The sequence below is a fragment of the Carettochelys insculpta genome, chromosome 1 (assembly GCF_033958435.1).
Source record: "Carettochelys insculpta isolate YL-2023 chromosome 1, ASM3395843v1, whole genome shotgun sequence".
Lineage (NCBI taxonomy): Eukaryota > Metazoa > Chordata > Testudines > Carettochelyidae > Carettochelys > Carettochelys insculpta.
Genome location: NC_134137.1, coordinates 152,509,339 through 152,520,477, shown reverse-complemented (window position 1 = coordinate 152,520,477; position 11,139 = coordinate 152,509,339). Strand labels below are relative to the sequence as shown.

The 11,139-nt window shown below is 45.5% G+C and overlaps 1 protein-coding gene across 1 annotated transcript in view; it reads left to right on the top strand.

Moving 5' to 3' along the window:
• Positions 1 to 1,586: 1,586 nt before the first annotated feature.
• ADGRG2 (adhesion G protein-coupled receptor G2) overlaps positions 1,587 to 11,139 on the top strand; it is a 138,769-nt gene continuing 129,216 nt past the window's right edge. Inside the window, exon 1 of the mRNA XM_074987931.1 lies at positions 1,587 to 1,664. The gene's annotated coding sequence lies outside the window, so the exon portion shown is untranslated. The remainder of the gene's footprint in view (positions 1,665 to 11,139) is intronic.

Below are 11,139 nucleotides of genomic sequence, written 5' to 3'. Positions count from 1 at the left end.
GCTACAGAAGATAACATAATGCTATAAATTATAAAAACACAGATTTAATAAGATGACCTTGTTTCCTCATTACTTTAGACTATTTTTTACTTTCCTGTGAACCTAAGACATTTATTTCATTATACTGATATGATTTATATGTGTGAGTTCAGTTTGGATAGTTTTGTGTAGTCAAAACATCTGCCAACTCAACGAAATGTCATCTATTGATCAAATTTTCCAACATAATTTCCTTCTCTTAGAACAAGAACAACAAAACTAAGTCTTACAGGGGAGCTTGTCCTTATTTAGAAACATTTATTAACATTAATATTCATGTTTTCTAAGACACATTTAACCTAACCCAGTCTAAAAGTGTTCTTTTGCACTGCTAAGATTTTTGCATGTTCATTACTTCAGCCTACAGCAAATCATACTGACATTTAACATATTGCAGTGTGTCCGCTCTGGTTTATTTGTAAGGATATTTCAATATCCTTAATTCAACATTTACAATGATGACTGCCTGACTTTAAAGTGGCTCATCAAAGCTCTATTGGCTCCAGAGATTTTTATTACTGCCTCAAGCAAACTGACCTGCCAGCTTAAGTGTTGTAACCCTGTGGGTCCCCGGATATTAAACAGACAAGGTGGGTGAGGTAATACCTTTTATTGCTCCAACTTTCCTTGGTGAGAGATGAGCTTTTAAGCTCACACACAGCGTTTCCCAGACCTGAAGAAGAGCTCTGGGTAACCCAGAATTTGGGAAGCTTGACTCTCCCACCACCAGAAGTTAATCCATCCAAAGAAAGAAACTGTCCCTCACCCACCTTGTCCCACCACCTGAAGGCACTTCTGGTGGGAGACTGGGAAGGGGGTATTTAGACAGGCAGGGCTGATGTCAGTGTTGTTTCCTGGCAACATCTGTCCCTTAAAGCCCATCAAGGATTCAGGACAGGGGTGCCCAGCTGGGGGTCTGCAGACCTGGGAGGTCTGTGAAGGTATTGCAGGAGGTCCTTGAGAAGAGTGAAATAAAATGCAAAGGGAGATGTACCAATCCCACAGAGCTGGAAGGACCTTCAGAGGTCCTTGAGTCCAGCCCCCTGCCCTCACAGCAGGACCTAGAACCATCCCTGGCAGATTTCTTTCAACTCTCTTTGCCCCAGACCCCTCAAGGGCTGAACTCACACGCCTGCGTCCAGCAGGGCAGCGCTCACGCCCCTGAGCTGTCTCTCCCCCTCCCCCAACACGGCCACGAGCACCGGCTGTGAGGGGCGCAGGAAGGGTGGGGGGCACAGGGCCGAGCCGCACTAGGGGAAAGGTCGGGAGCCTCCTGACCAATTGCACCCGAGGGAGCGAGCGTCTGCGGCCGGGCTCCGCGCCCCGCAGGCTTGTGCCTGGAGCCCCAGCCGGAGGGTGAACGGCTCGGGCGGAGCACCGCGGGGGGTGAGGGGGTGAGTAGGGGTCAGACGCACGAGGGCGCGCGCTGAGGAAACCCGCGCGCGCGCGCGGCCACCACGGCAGCATCTGGCGCCCGCCTCGCGCCGCCTTCCACCCCCCCCATCACGCCCCCCCCCGCTGCGGGCGGCGGTTGCTGCTGCCTGGGCTGGGCGCGCCGCGCGCTGCCCCGCGCTCAGAAGCGGCCGGGAGGGCAGAGCGGCAGCAGCGGGCGCGGCCGGGGCCAGGTGAGCGCCGCCCTCCGCGGGCGGGAGGCGGCCAGGGCAGAGCGGGGTACCCGGGGCCGGTGTCCGCAGAGGGAGGCGGCGGGGTACGGGGCTTGGCAGCGGGGGGGCGGTCCGAGCCCGGCGCCGCGGGCTGGGTGTCCCGCGCGCCGCTTCACCCGAGCTGGGCGGGAGCCTCCCTGCGGCCGCAAGGGCCCGAGTTTGCGCGGCCCCTTCAGTTCCCCTGCGCGCTGTGCCGGGGGAGCGCCGCTTTGGCCCGGCTGAAGGAAGAGGAGCTACAGAGGAGCCTCGGGATCGGGCCCCAGGCAAGTCAGCCCCAGAGAAAGAGCTCCCCGGTGCGCGCACACCTGGCCCAGATCCAGCCTCAAACTGTGCACCTGCCTGTCCCCGGCCAGGCTCCAGTGAAGTAGCAGAGGCAGAAAGGGAGGGGCTGTCGCCTTAAGCGAGCGGGGTGGAGTCGGACAAGTGCAAGTGCCAGAGGGGTAGCCCTGTTAGTTTGGATCTTCAGAAACAACAAGAAGTTCTGTGGCACCTTATGGGCTAATGGGCACTTTGGGGTGTAAAGCTTTGGCGGGCAAAGACCCGCTTCCTCAGGCGCAGGGGTGGGTCCTGGTGGGTCTGAATGTACAGCCTCATGGAAAGGAGGGAGTCCCTCCCAGTCAAAGGGAGGGCCAGAGGTGACAAGGTCTGTTCAGTGTGCGGGGGGATGTGGTCCATTATCAGTAGCTGATTTTAGAGGTGTGAACATCTAGAGCAGAGAAACTGCTTTTGTAGTTGGCCAGCCACTCCCAGTCTCTGTTCAGTCCTCGGTTGATGGTGTCAAATGCACAAACGAATTGCAGCTCTGTGGTTTTGCTTTGGAGTCGATTTTTGAAGTTTTTTGTTGCCTTGCCCATGCTGTCAATGGGACCGGGATTTGACCCTATGGTGTTTGGTTCAACCACTGCTCTGGGGTTCTGTTTCTGGCATCAGGAACAAGCAGCAGCAGTGCTGCAAGTTTTGTTAAGGTGTGCCCACAAACAATGGCTTGAAATGAGTGGCTGGCCATGTAATTAGGTGTGTTTAAGAAACAGGGCTGCAAGGGGTACTTTCTGACTGATCAAGAGTGATGAATTGATTAACTCCTCTTAAGGAGTCAATGCATTTTGCAATAGAGTGGTCTTCTTAAGTAGTAGTCTGGGGTAATCAGGTGTGGGGGGAGTCCAACAGACAGGGCCAGGATTAGACTCTTGGAGGCTCCGAGCAGAAAGCTGAAACCTGACAGCATGGGGCTGAGGTCAAGAGCCCTGAGCCTTACCACCTGGGGATGCAGCTGAAGGCTGAGCAAGTTGGCTTTGCTGGGGGGCCCTGTGCAGGCCTGCTGATGGTGGGAAAGGGAACAGTTGCTTCTGGGCCTGATGTTTCAAAGGGGCTTGGAGTTCTGGCTCCTACCAAGCCCCTTTGAAATGCCATGGCAGCGTTGCTCTGCTGCTGTACATGACTCTGAGGGAGTGTGTGGGTGTGCGCAGCTCTGTGATCCAGGCAGTGTTGAATACTGTAGTCCCCACCCTTTTGCCTTTGGTCCTGCTCCTTCTGGGGCACAGAGTTGGGTTCTCCTCTCACCTTGCCCCGGGGCCCACAGTGGCTGCTGGTGCTGCTGCCCCTGTGGCGTGTAGCTCCCAGCAAGTTACCCTACTTCCTGTCCACTAATGCTGGCCCAAGCTTTTATATGCAGAAAACCAGTTGTTGTGGGACAAGTGGGCAGTGGTGTTTTTACAGCATGTTGAGGTGAAGGTGGGGAATTAAGAAAGAAAAGGTGAGAATCTGTGGTAGGGAATACCTTATTTCTGTAATGTTTTGACTGGTGGGTTTCTAAAGTTTGGATAGCTCATTCTATTTAATATCTGCATCATGACTATAGTGATGGGGCTGTGGTCACAGAAGACCTCTTGAGATGTTCGCCGGTGTGCAGGTCATGCCACTGACACCGACTTTCTTGCTCTCCAGGGCTCCCACACCACCCTGTCTTGCTGGGCCAGATCCTCCGGTCTCCCTCTGCCCAGGGCTAGAGTTAGTGTTATTGCTCCCTTACAGAGCAGTGCAGACTTGGATTACCACAGCTCTGGCAGGATGCAGTTCTAGGTCACAGCACCTGTGAAACCATGAGGTTCTGTTTTCAAGAGGCTAATGGGAGTCAACCCCTACTGAGGGTCCAGACTTCACCAAAGGCATAAGGATCTTTTGGCCACCAACCAATTCCAATTCAGCCAAGTGCTCAATTAGGATATCTTGTTTCCTAAGCAAATCCCTGTAGAGTACAAAAATTTCTGCCACCAGTGTCTCTCCAGGCGGGGTTGATTTGTCCTTTTACCTTGACAGATTTCATGTCCCCAGCTTTAAATTAGCAAACTTTACAAACCCCTTCTGTGTCTGCACTGCATTTTCTCTTTTTCTTCTGATGTTGCAAGGAAGAAATAAATAAAGTCGAAAAATTGCATTTACATAGCCACAAAATTGCAAAATAGAGCATTCACATTTACAGCCACAGTTCACAGTCACCACATTGCAAAAGGAGCGTTCACATAAGCTGATAATAGCTATGCTTTGTTCACACATATTCAGTTTCGACCTTGAAGAGGGAGCAGGGTTGGGTGTGACAGTGAAAGTCATTTACAGAGCTGGAGTTATTATTTTGAGAGAAAAGCCCTCTTATCTCAATTTTTCGTTCATGAGCAGTGTGAATGTTTTCCTTTGCATTGATACTCATTTGATCAGTGGAATTACAGTGATATCTCTTAGGTACTTTTGTTTGCACAGGAGAACTGGGATGAGCAACAAGAGAGTGAATTTGGGAAGGACACCCCATCCCCCAGTCACCCTCCTTCTTCCCAGGGATAAAGTGGGATCCTTGCCTTCTTCACCTCAGCCATAAATCCATCTGCTTGAGGTTTTCCCTTTCCAGGTGCTTGTGACTGCTCAGACTGGTCAGCAAACTTAACAAGAATTTGCACATTTTCAACTGCTTTGTCCCACAAACACTGTTTTACATAATCTTTAACCATGTCCAGGAAATGTTCCTGTGAATACAAGCCTTCAAAGTTTGGGATTTCTCTCCTGCTCACTAGCTTGTCTAGCAGATCTCTCATTTGGTTAACACAAACCACATAGTTTAGTCCAGTACCTCTCTCAAGGTTTCTAAATTTCACCCTGCAAGTTTTAAGTGTAATCTGAAACTGTCTTAAAACCAAATCTTTGAATTTATCTTAATTAGAAACCTTGACAATAGCCATCTCATTGAACCTGCCCAAGGCCCTCTCAGTTTTGCAGCCAAAATGGTCATTTTCTGATACTCAGGAATGGAGTGGGTCTTTCAAAGGTGATGAAATATTCAACGATGTTCCCTGATTCATTGTAACTTGGGCACATTTTATCCAACTTGTGGACTTTTGGGGAGATGGGTCCTTCAGCGCTGGGGTGCTTACTATTCTAGTCCAGGGCAGCCAATTCATGAAGCCTGTCTTTCTTCCTTCCCACTTGAGAAGCATTTTGGGCTTCCTGTGGGCTTCCATCCCTTTGACTTCCAGTTCCAGGGTTGCTCTTTGGGCTCTCTATTCTTTGAACTTTTCAAGATCCATATCCCACTCATGGGCTTCTCTCTGGGCTTCCATCTCATGCCTTTTTAATTCATTCATCTTTCTTCTGCCCCCTTCTCTGCTGCTTGGGCCCTGTGACATTCCAGTTTCTTTTGGACCTCTCTCATTTTGCTGATTTTCCTGCCTCTACTTCTCTTAGTCAAAATAAGCAAACAGAAAACAACAAACCAGTAACAACTTTGTCTGTTCTCCAGTCACCACACTTACAACACACTTAAAATCACCACTAGAATCCAGAGCAACCAGCTGTGCACATCACCCTGCTCACTGCGCCACGATGTGGTTGCAGAATATCCCTTGTGATATTCCCCAGTGTACTAATAATGACACTGATTCCCACCTTCTTGCACTCTGGGGCTCTCTACCTCCCTGTCCTGCTTGGCCAGATCCTCTGGTCTCCCCCATACAAGGCACAGAGGTGGGGTTATTGCCCCCCTGCAGAGCAATGCAGCACAGATTACCACGCGCTCTGGGAGGATGCAGGTTTACAGCACAGCGCCCAAGGATGCAACCCCCAAAAGCGATCAAAATTCCAAATAAATGTGCCTCTCTCTGTGCAAAATATATACAGAGTCAGCAAATTTATATTAAAAATGATAGGTACAAATAGTGTTATGTCCAAAGCATCTCCACATTATTCATACTTATATTCATAACCCAAGTTTCGTAAAGCATGGGGGAGGGCTGTCATACGCATGTTTCTGTATTAAGCACAAAAGGTCAGTTTCACTCATTTACACCTGTACTTGCCTATTGTTTTTTATGAGGATAACTGCCTTATAACTGAGAACTGAATTTAGGCTAGTATTTGTAATAGCTTATCTTTTCATCTTATAGGCTACGTCTGCACGTGAAGCCTACATCGAAGTAGCCTATTTCGATGTGGCGACATCGAAATAGGCTATTTCGATGAATAACGTCTACACGTCCTCCAGGGCTGGCAACGTCGATGTTCAACATCGACGTTGCGCAGCACCACATCGAAATAGGCGCAGCGAGGGAACATCTACACGCCACAGTAGCACACATCAAAATAAGGGTGCCAGGCACAGCTGCAGACAGGGTCACAGGGCGGACTCAACAGCCAGCCGCTCCCTTAAAGGGCCCCTCCCAGACACACTTGCACTAAACAGCACAAGATACACAGAGCCGACAATGAGTTGCAGACCCTGTGCATGCAGCATGAATCCCCCGCTGCAGCAGCAGAAGCCCTGGGCTAAGGGCTGCTGCACACGGTCACCATAGAGCCCCGCACGGGCTGGAGAGACAGCGTCTCTCAACCCCCCAGCTGATGGCTGCCATGGAGGACCCCACAATTTCGACATTGCAGGACGCGGATTGTCTACACGGTCCCTACTTCGACGTTGAACGTCGAAGTAGGGCGCTATTCCGATCCCCTCATGAGGTTAGCGACTTCGACGTCTCGCCGCCTAACGTCGAAGTTAACTTCGAAATAGCGCCTGACGCGTGTAGCTGCGACGGGCGCTATTTCGATGTTAGTGCTGCTACTTCGAAGTAGCGTGCACGTGTAGACACAGCTATAGACTGAAACAAAAATGGCGAAACAGAGGTATTAAGATATTCTGAAAGTTGTCTGTGTATTGTAGATCATTTGAAACTGTATATATAGCAGCCTATCCTCTTATGTTGCCTTTCATAAGGAATGATGTACATGCTAAATACTAAAACTGTCTTTTTCTGATGTTAGAGAGAAAAGGTGGGCCAGGTACAAGTTTTCAAACTGAAATAGGTCTTGACGCAAGAGCTTTGAGTATATTCAAAAGGTTGTCTCTTTTCACTGGCAGAAGTTTGTCTAATAAAAGTTACGGGTTGGACCACCCTGGTCTGGCACCCTCCAGACCTAAGCGGTCCAGAATAAAGTCAGGCCTCCCAACTCTCTGGCTGGGGAGAGAAGAACTGCCAGCCTAATGGCTGGGCTCCTGGCCCCTGCTTCACCAGCCGGGCTCCTGACCTGCCAGCGCTGACCTCCTGCCCCGCCCCCGCCCTCCCTAGGCTGTGTCAGATTGTCTCAGCCCCAATATGCTGACAGCCTCTGCCTCTGGGGCTCTCTGGTGTAGAGGCTCTCTGGTCTAGCAACATCTGTGGTCCTACCAGAGAATTCCAGACCAGAGAGGTTCAGTCTGTATAACATCTATTACCTTCTCTCTCTAATATCATGGGGCCAATACAGATGCAACACCACTGCATTTCCCGAGCTTTATCATTTTGTTATCCTGAGTTCAAAGAAGATATGTATTTCTTTCATCATTTAGAGACTGTATTTGTAAGTGTCTTTTGTATACATCTTTTAAATTCTTTTTATGCAGAACAGTTTTACATTAATTCTTTACAGTTGCTGTTTGCTGTATGTGTGAGGCTGTTGTTTTGATTTGTTCAAAGAATGGTAAACAAAACAATTGTAAATTATTTCTTAGCTTTCTGTATGTCACCTTATGTATTGTTAAGTTGGCAGATACGATCATATTCCCTTTACTGTTTTACACACTAAAATTATGGGCCAAATCCTGCCTGCCTTCAATGTCATCACTGATTTGCAGGATTTGGTCCTATGCAAGGTAACACGGGTGGTGTTTTTGTTTGCCTGCATGTTCGATTATTTGTTTAAAAATGTTGGTCATTAAAGAGTTGAAAACACATTGAATTAGACCAAAGAACAGAAACTGCTAACTTTGCTATGTTGTCGTTAAAATATTACACATTGCCAGGAAAGCACACATATTGTAATTTGTGGCTGAAAATAGTTTAAAGAGTGAAAAAATTTGTAAGTCAAGTTTGCTTAGGTATGAATTGGAGCCAATGAAATCTTTCACGTACATGAAGTGGCAGTTTGATTTTAATATTATTATTTATCTGGATCTCTGCATCCATGAACAACTTTTTCCTCCACAGTACGATCCAAATTGAATTTCAAGATTTAGTATTTAATACCTCAGAGTATGTGGCTACAGCTGGGTGAGTGCGATGAAGATGAAACTTGATTTCTGCTATTAAATTAGCTGGTTTTGTTTACCGCACCTGCATATGGGCCAGGGAAGGGTGGTTGTATTCAGAATTCACCTTGAATGCAGTAGAAATGACAATTTTAGATCTTAGTGTGAGATGTGAGTAGCAGCCTAAACAAATATGTTGCTTTTAATATTAAACTCCATGTCTGAGTTACGAATGTTGTATTTTTATCTAAAAGCTAAATCAGAAGGTACTTGAAAGCCAAAATCTTAATCAATATTTTTAATGTATAGAAATGTATCTAAGGGTTTCACTCTAATTTCAGGCAAATGAACTAAAAAATATGATGTAGAATGAATGTTGTGTACACATCAAGAGATTATTGATATTTTATAAAACGAACAATGTTTTATACAGTTATGTTTAAATGCTACTCATTTGGGACCCAGTCCTGTATTTCTTATATGTCAAAAATTCCGTTGAATAAATTAGAAACAGGGTGGATGAAATCAGGCTTAGCCTTAGGGCAAGGTGTGCAAGGTGGTTGCCTTGGGCCTCATACCTTCAGAGTCCCATGCTCCAATTGTCTATAGAATCCACTGCCCACTGGCTGGACCCCCACTGTCAGTGTGCCACCGAGGGCTCTGCTGGGCTGGCTCTGAGTGAAGTAATATCTTTTATCAGACCAACTTCTGATTTTGAGCAAGACAAGTTACAACAACTTGAAGCACATTCTGGGTGCACAAGAAATGTAGGATTATACCCTTTGTTCAAAGACCATGAGCACAAACAGGATTTGTCTCTTGAACAGTACCACTCATGTGAGTGGCTGATCAAAATTTGTCCCCAGATATAAAGTAAGGATCCAATTCTGAAATTCTGCAAGATTTCAATGAGTATAATCTGCATGAGGACTGTGGGATCAGGACCAAGTTTTTCAGTCACAATATCTAAAAGTTATAGGCATTTAAAAAGTTGAGAGATACTAGATTTGATGTATTAGTTTTATGCCTTAAACTAAGGGTTTTCCACACATTAATGGATACGTAAATAATAACTACACAGACAGCTAAGGTATCTAGTATATGAGCAACTTTGTGGAGTTGTGCCACTGTTGTTCATTCTTTATTTCAAGAGCTGAGACTCAAAACAATATCTTATTAAAATGGTGGACATCTCTTTTGCTTTTATGGTCCTCGTGTTTTCATAGACAGCTACTCAATTGCAGTTTACTGTTATAGGATCATTTTGTAACTTAAAAATGCAAAATGTTTTTGAAGAAAAGATGTAGAAAGCCATGTGTATATGAAAGAGCAGATGAAAAAACATACTAGCATTTTGGAAAAGTCTGGTCAATTTAAGATACTTCATGGCTTGCAGATGAAGTTATTAGAATTTGTCATTTATATTTTGTAAAATTAGAATGAGATAATGTTGGTCAATTTCTTAGGCTGTGTCTACACTTGCATTCCTTATTCGAAAGAAGAACACAAATGAGGGAAATTGAAAATGTAAATGAGGCACTGATTTACATATTGTGTGCTTCATTTGCATACTCTCTTTTTGGAAGAGATTCTTTCAAAAGAGAGAAAGCAGTGTAGATGGGGCTTTTTTGAAAATAAATCCTATCTTCGAAAGAACCCTTCTTCCTATTTTGTTTCGGGAAGAAGCGTTCTTTCGAAGATGGGGTTTATTTTTGAAACAGCCTCATTTACACTGCTTTCTCTCTTTCGAAAGAATCTCTTCCAAAAAGATATTATTCAAATGAAGCACAAGATATGTACATCAGTGCCTTATTTGTATTTTTGATTTCTCTCATTTGCATTCTTCTTTCAAAAGAGGAATGCAAGTGTAGACATAGCCTTAGTCACCAAAACACTAATCACAATGCAGCATTCTTATTTATAGAGCGCTTTAGTGGGTATTTGTCAAAGAAGCAGTCCTGCAAATTTTTATGATGGTTAAACCTGAAACTGTTGCCCAAAGTCAAACAAAAATGTTTAGGAGCAGGTCCAGACTGCTTGTACCAGGAAAGTGAATAAAGTGTATATACACTGTTTAGGAACACAGTATTGTGAACTCATTTAAAAACAAAAACTGGTATCTATGGATATTTTAAATATTAAAATACACCACTTGTACTCAGAGAATAGTTTAGGTTGGCTCTCTGCCTGGATTTGAGACTTTGGGGCATGCTGGAGTATGGATATTGCCAAATTCTGCATTTTAAATTATCTTCCAACCATTGGATTTTGGATTGTTCTATACAGATTTTGCATAAAATTAATTTCAGGTGTTGTTGCTGATTTCAGTGGAGTTAAAAATAAGTCTGGCCCATTATGTCTGAGAGTTTTGATGTTTTGTTCTGCCATTATAATAGTTATTCTGTGCATACACCATTTTTTCCACAATGAAATGAAAAAGTGAGGTGATTACATTCATGTTAAACTAAGTCAGCACTTTCCTGAGTTTGGTTCATTATTAAGGAAGCTAATCTGTTGAGGACGAGGAGGAGGAGGAAGGAAAGAACCCAGAGCGAGTGTCAAGCCAGACAAACTTACTCCTGGTTGAGACATGGAAATTGACTTGAATTTAACTAAAAATTGCTTTTTACAGAGATGCTGGAACAATTTATCTAGTGGGGGTGCTGAGAGCCTTTGAAAGAAACTGTAAGCCTTGTATATAATGGGAACCACTGCAAACCTGGGGGTGCTGCAGCAGCCACAGCACCCCTAGCTCCAGAATGCATGGCTTTTTAAATCAGTGCTTTCAAAACCTTTCTAGACTACTCTACCCTTTCAGGTATCTGATTTTTCTTGTGTACCTTAAGTTTCACCTCACTTTAAAAAAATCAGACATAAAGATATACAAGTGCGATA